This window comes from Cebus imitator, unplaced genomic scaffold (assembly GCF_001604975.1).
Source record: "Cebus imitator isolate Cc_AM_T3 unplaced genomic scaffold, Cebus_imitator-1.0 Scaffold101, whole genome shotgun sequence".
Lineage (NCBI taxonomy): Eukaryota > Metazoa > Chordata > Mammalia > Primates > Cebidae > Cebus > Cebus imitator.
In genome coordinates, this window is record NW_016107416.1 from 3411849 (window position 1) to 3418611 (window position 6763).

The window sequence follows — 6763 nt, forward strand, 5'->3', positions numbered from 1 at the left end:
CTCATTCCTACTTCCAGAGCAGGTGCTCTTTCACACAGTTATTGGAGATGGCATTTCTGATTTAAGACTGTGCATTAGTAAATTAAGGCCATGACCAATAACATGCACAAAAATAGCGCAACAAGTATAAGTCTTTAAAATAACATTAAATAATGAAATTCTATTTCAGATTCTACTCCCTCATGCTTGTTATCCCCAAAAAGCATTTTTTGTAGTTTTTTAAAAAATGACAAAGCATTAAAAGCAAGAGTTTTTGAAACGCTTCATCCTACAGCTATGCCTGTAAGAAACACATAGGGCCTTTTTGCCTGTGCATGCTGCCGAAGAAGCATCATTAAAGTCTCTCTTCTCCCTGCCGTCATGTCTAAGTCAGAATCTCCTAAAGAGCCCAAACAGCTGAGGAAGCTCTTCATTGGAGGGTTGAGCTTTGAAACAACCGATGAGAGCCTGAAGTGCCATTTTGAGCAGTGGGGAATGCTCAGGTACTGCGTGGTAATGAGAGATCCAAACACAAAGCACTCCAGGGGTTTTGAGTTTGTCAACTATGCACTGTGGGGGAGGTGGATGCAGCCATGAATGCAAGGCCACACGAGGTGGATGGAAGAGCTGTGGAACCAAAGAGAGCTGTCTCAAGAGAAGATTCTCAAAGACCAAGTACCCACCTACCTGTGAAAAAGACATTTGTTGGTGGCATTAAAGAAGACACTGAAGAACATCACCTAAGAGATTATTTTGAAAAGTGTGGAAAAATTGAAGTGATTGAAATCATGACTTACTGAGACAGTGGCAAGAAAAGGGGCTTTGCCTTTGTAACTTTTGAAGATCAAGACTCCATGGATAAGATTGTTTTTCAGAAATACCATACTGTGAATGACCACAATTGTGAAGTTAGGAAAGCACTGTCAAAGCAGGAGATGGCTGGTGCTTCATCCAGCCAGAGGTCACAGTAGTTCTGGAAACTTTGGTCGTGGTCATGGAGGTGGTTTCAGTGGGAATGACAACTTTGGTTGTGGGGGAAACTTCAGTGGTTGTGGTGGCTTTGGTGGCAGCCATGGTGGTGGTGGATATGGTGGCAGTGGGAATGGCTATAATGGATTTGGTGATAATGGAAGCAATTTTGGAGATGGCGAAAGCTACAATGGTTTTGGCAATTACAGCAATCAGTCTTCAAATTTTGGACCCATAAAGGGAGGAACTTTGGAGGCAGAAGCTCTGGCCTCTATGGTGGTGGCGGCCAATACTTTGCCAAACCACAAAACCAATGTGGCTATGGCGGTTCCAGTAGCAGCAGTAGCTATGGCAGTGGCAGAAGATTTTAATTAGGAAACAAAGCTTAGCAGGAGAGGAGAGCCAGAGAAGTGACAGGGAAGCTACAGGTTACAACAGATTTGTGAACTCAGCCAAACACAGTGGTGGCAGGGCCTAGCTGCTACAAAGAAGACATGTTTTAGACAAATACTCATGTGTATGGGCAAAACACTCAAGAACTGTATTTGTGACTAATTGTATAACAGGTTATTTTAGTTTCTGTTCTTTGGAAAGTGTAAAGCATTTCAACAAAGGGTTTTAATGTAGTTTTTTTTTTTTTTTTTTTTTTTTTTTTTTTTTTTTTTTTTTTTTTTTTTTTTTTTGCACTCATGCTGTTGATTGCTAAATGTAATAATCTGATTGTGACACTAAATAAATGTCCTTTTAAAAAGAAAAAGAAACATGGCCGGGCGTGGTGGCTCATGCCTGTAATCACAGCACTTTTGGAGGCTGAGGCAGGTGGATCACGAGGTCAAGAGATCGAGACCATCCTGGCCAACATGGTGAAACCCCATCTCTACTAAAAAATACAAAAATTAGCTGGGTGTGATGGTGCGTGCCTGTAGTCCCAGCTACTCAGGAGGCTGAGGCAGGAGAATCACTTGAACCCAGGAGGCAAAGTTGCAGTGAGCCAAGATTGTGCCACTGCACTCCAGCCTAGTGACAGAGCCAGACTCCGTCTCAAAAACAAACAAACAAACAAAACAACAACAACAACAAAAAACACAGAGGATGTGTTATTAACTGGGCAAGCTGGAAATTAAAAGAAAAATTGTTTAACTTGATAACAGTTTTTAAAATAATCATAAACAGTGCTGATTTTTTCCAAATGAATTTTGGGCATCTTTCTTGATTATTGTTTGACTTCTTTCCTTTGATCTGTTAAGGTAGTGAATGTTAATAGATATCCAAATATTAAACTATCTTTTGACTTCTGGGATCAATACTATTTGATCATGATGGCTTATCCTTTCAATATTCTACTTGATTTCATTTATTTCCCTTCTGATACTTTTGAGGATAATAATCTTCTTTTTGTATAGCGAGTTGGATAGGGATGGTGTTAGTTTCATAATCATTTGATGGATTAGAAAACTGAGGCTGGGCATGGTGGCTCACGCCTGTAATCCCAGTACTTTGGGAGGGTGAGGCAGGTGGATCACGAGGTCAGGAGATCCAGCCTGTCCTGGTCAACATGGTGAAACCCCGTCTCTATTAAAAATACAAAAAATTAGCTAGGCGTGGTGGTACAGCTTGTAGTCCCAGCTACTCAGGAGGCTGAGGCAGGAGAATCTCCTGAACCTGGGAGGCGGAGGTTGAGGTGAACTGAGATCATGCCACTGCACCCCAGCCTGGTGACAGAGCGAGACTCCATCTCAAAAAAAAAAAAAAAAAAAAAAAAAGAAAAAGAGAAAAAACAGAAACATGGAGATAGTATATCTCCACTTATTATCCAAGGACAAATGCCACATAAGTGTTTGATTTTTGGCCCAGGGATTTTTGGTCTGTTCTCCACTAGGAAATTAATGTTTCATCAAGCAAATATGCCATCCACCAACTATTTCAGATAACCTCACAGTATTTCTCATAACCCAAGAGTAGTGTCTTAAAAACAAGATTTTCTATTTTAGCTACATCATCAATGCCATTTAAAATCCTAATTCCTAATGCCCTCCATTTTTTATTCTCCACGGTGACAGTTGTTATAACTATATCTAATGATGTGGGGGCCTGGAGTGGAAGCAGGAGGAGGTGGGAATAAGGAGGTCAGTAGGATGGTTGAGTCATTAGCTGAGCTCTCCAACCTCCTCCTGTACCATTCTCCCCTTTACTCACTAAATCCAGCCACACTGGCCTTCCTTCTGTTCTCTGAACTTTCCAAGTCCATTCCCAGCTTAGGGCCTTGGCCTTTGCTACCCCTCTGTTTAACACGATCTGCCCTAGACTCATGCATGGCTGGCTGTTTCCTTCGGTCAGGCCTCAGCTTAAATACTACCTCCTCAGAGAGGCCTTCTCTGACCTCCCATCTAAGTAGCAGATACCTATTCTACAGATTGTGTAACCATAATTCGAAAGTCCCAGATCCAAGATGTTCCAAAATCTGGAACTTTTTGAGTGCTAGCATGATGCTCAAAGGGAATGCTCATTGGAGCATTTTGGATGCCTGATTTTTGGATTCGGGTTGCTCAGCATGGGTAAACATAATTTAAATATCCCGAAATCTGAAAAAATACTGAATTCTGAAGTAATTCTGGTCTCAGGCATTTTAGATTCAGGATACCTAACCTGTATTAGTTTGCTAGGGCTGCCTAACAAAGTACCACAGACTGAGTGTCTTAAGCAACAGAAGCTGATTGTTTCACACTTCTGGAGGCTGGAAGTCTGAGATCAGGGTGCTGGCAGGCAGGCTTGGTTCCCTTCAATGGTTATGAGGGAGACTCTGCCCCAGTGTCTTTCCTGATAGCTTGTTACATCTTTTCTTTATGAGTGTCTCTGGGTCCAAATAAGAAGTTTACTGGGAGGTGATCCTGGTAGAGGAGGAGAGGGGTGAAGCAGAGGAAGGAAAGACGCCAACAAAGGTTGAGCACTATGGATAACTGGGGCTTAATCCTGCTGAGGGTCTTTGGGAGCCAGGGTGGAAATACACCCCGGAGTCATCTCCCCCAAGGGGCACCTGTGTTCACCATCAGCCATGGTTGGTCTGCTCCAGGGTGCTCATGGGCAGAGAGCTGCCCATGACTCTGGTGGCTAGAGAAAGGCCACAGGCAGAGTCGTTGGCTGCTGGAAGTCTAGGCCACCAGTGCCCACTGAAAGATAAGTCCTAGGGAGTAAAGACAGGGCAGCGACCGTGTCTGGGGCAGACAGGCAGTGAAGCTATGAGGAAAAATTTTCCCTACTTTCTCCCCTAGGAAGAAGAGGAAAAGTTCTGGATGAACATCCTCTTGAAAACTATTTTTGTATAAAATTCAAGTATAAAAGTACACAGTGAAAAGTGAAAGTATCCTTTTCTCACCACCCACCTCTGTCTTCTGTTGCACTTTCTTGTATATCCTTTTAGAGACAGTATAACGGTGTTGTGTGTGCGTGTGTGTGTGTACATGTTATGTAGGTAGGTATTACATATACACACACACACACATATTACAGGCACAGTTAATAAAAATATAAAATAAAAATATATGGAAGTTATTTATGTTTTTACATAAATTGCCCCACACAAGCAGTAGCATATAACATATTGTGCTCCTTTTACAAATGTATCTTAGGGGAACTTTTCATATTACTGCATGCAGTTTTGCCTCAATTTTTAAAATGGCTGCATAGCGCTCAATTTTATGGATGCACCACAATTTATTTAACATTTTTTTTTTTTTTGAGTTGGAGTCTCACTCTGTCACCAGGCTGGAGTGATCTCGGCTCACTGCAACCTCCAACTCCCTGGTTCAAGTGATTCTCCTGCCTCAGCCTCCCAAGTAGATGGGATTCCAGAAACGTGCCACCATGCCCAGCTAATTTTTGTATTTTAGTAGAGACAGGGCTTCTTTTTATTTTATTATTATTAGTTTTTGAGACAGAGTTTTGCTCTTGTTGCCCAGACTGGATTGCAATGGCGCGATCTCAGCTGTCTGCAACCTCCACCTCCCAGGTTCAAGTGATTCTTCTACCTCAGCCTCCCGAGTAGCTGGGATTACAGGCATGCGCCACCACGCCTAGAGACGAGGTTTCACTGTGTTGGCCAGCATGGTCTCCATCTCCTGACCTCATGATCTTCCCACAGCAGCCTCCCAAAGTGCTGGGATTACAGGCGTGAGCCACGATGCCCGGCCAACAAATATTTTAAGTTGTTTTAAATTTTTTTTTCTTCTGAACTAAGTATTTTGGTTCATGTGTTACTGAGAACATTCCTGGAATCTGTAGGGTAAGTGCCTAGGAATAGAACTGCTGGGTTGAATGACACATGCACCTGAAATATTGATAGATAGTGCAGAATTTCCTGGAACCAACATATACTCCCATGGAATTGACCATTAGGAGGCCAAAGAATGGAAGCGGAGGGATAGGGAGTAGAAGAGGAGGGTGGGGCAGTGAGACCTGGAATATCAGACATCAAGATTCTGGTGGCACAGTTCCTGCTGAGGACAAGGTCCAGGGTGTGCCTGCACCAGGAAGTGGATGGCATGGGAAAGAGTGCAGGCGAAGGTCAGTGAAGCAGAGGAAGTTAAAGTGCTATGAGGTGGTGGGTGACTCACCCCAATGATGTCAGCCCGTCCGTGCTGGTGACCTCTTCATCAGAACTGGAGAAATGTGGCTAGAGAAACCTTCAGCTTCCCTTTTAATGTAGCAGGGAAGAGCAAGCCGGATGCCCCCAGTCCACTGTTTACCCTGAGGAGCAGAGAAAAAACTCTTCACACTTGTGCTCTCTGAGAAGAAAGCACATCAATCAACTCGGCTGCCTCAGGGGACACGCCGTGATGTCTCCATATTTTATGATGGCATCTGTGACTCTGGGACAGGCAAGGCCGTTGCTGCAGATCCTCCAGCTTCACATGATTATGCCGGTGGACAACTCATTTCACATCTCAGGTCCTCTCCGTGTTTGTGACATTGTCAAAGCATCCCTGGCCTGGGGCACCCCTTTCTTGATAATAAAACCAATAGCAACAATGACAACAGTAGCGGTTAACATGCTGAATCTAACCTGAATCGATCAGGGGTTGTGTTCAGCCACAGGTAGCAGAGTCCTGAAAAACTCTGGTTTAAACCAGACCTGGGTTCTCATCTCCCTCAGGTAACATGAAGTTCAGGGATAAGCATCCCAGGAGAGACACAGCAGCTCTGCACTGTCTTTTGTGTCAGGAGCCTCCTGCCTCAGCCTCCCGAGTAGCTGGGACCACAGGCGTGTGCCACCATGCTCAGGTAATTTTTTTACTTTTATTTTTTGTAGAGATGAGGTCTTGCTCTGTTGACCAGGCTGGACTTGAACTCCTGTTCTCAATCTCCCGCCTTGGACTCCCAAAGTACTGGATGACAGGCATGAGTCACAGTGCTGAGCCACTTCGGATCTGAACACAGTGCATATGTACCAGATAGTGCTCACTGAAGATGGGACTAGGATGACTGCACCAGGATGTGAGGAATTGGGCTAATTTTCATATAGCATGGAATTTAAAATGCCAGAAAGTGTTTTGGAAATGGTGAAATCTGAGTCCTCCTCTATGATCATCCAACTGTAATAGGGAAGCGGAAGCTGCACTACCAGTACAGTGGCTGTTGCAGACAGATGGACCCGAGGCTTCTGCCGTGCACTGTTGAGAGCTGACTGATTCTGTGAGGGCTGGAACTAGATATTTATTTAGCAGTCACCTTCTGCCATCTATGGGTTCATATGTTTCATTGCAGTTACAGGGCAGTAGGCTGTGACATCTTCAGACACAAATCTGATGTTTTGTTAAAC

The 6763-nt window shown here is 43.8% G+C and overlaps 1 pseudogene across 1 annotated transcript; it reads left to right on the plus strand.

Moving 5' to 3' along the window:
* The first annotated feature begins 495 nt into the window (after positions 1-495).
* On the plus strand, positions 496-1322 carry LOC108310147 (annotated as a pseudogene). The gene has a single exon (XR_001827646.2). The product of XR_001827646.2 is annotated as a heterogeneous nuclear ribonucleoprotein A1-like (transcript).
* Positions 1323-6763: the final 5441 nt, after the last annotated feature.